Genomic DNA, 405 nt, shown 5'->3' on the forward strand with positions numbered 1-405 from the left:
AAGCACAACACAAGATTATGAACATTTATCTTATATAACATTTATTGTATATATAATTTATATTAATATATTTTTATATATTATCCAAATATTAAATACATAAATCTTATAATATTGTTTAATATTACTTCATAATATATTTATAACTAGATATATAAATATTAAGCATATGATATTATAACTATAACTATTAAACATTTGCCCTACATAATTGACAAATTTTCCAATATAATAGACAAATATCAGATAATAAATGACCTCAAATACATTTATTTTCAACATTAAAAACAATTGATAAAATAATTATATATATTTTTTATTTTAATTTATAAAAGAAATAATTTTGTGTGTGTAGTATTTATTTAATTTTGATAAAAACAGGTTTCCTATAGAATAGAATAGAAA

General features: G+C 15.6%; 1 protein-coding gene across 1 annotated transcript in view; it reads left to right on the top strand.

Moving 5' to 3' along the window:
• The window catches only part of LOC107660162 (SH2 domain-containing protein 4A-like), a 16634-nt gene that overhangs the window by 12431 nt on the left and 3798 nt on the right, over positions 1 to 405 (top strand). The window lies entirely within an intron of this gene.

This window comes from Sinocyclocheilus anshuiensis, unplaced genomic scaffold, assembly GCF_001515605.1.
Source record: "Sinocyclocheilus anshuiensis isolate Anshui unplaced genomic scaffold, SAMN03320099.WGS_v1.1 scaffold888, whole genome shotgun sequence".
NCBI lineage: Eukaryota > Metazoa > Chordata > Actinopteri > Cypriniformes > Cyprinidae > Sinocyclocheilus > Sinocyclocheilus anshuiensis.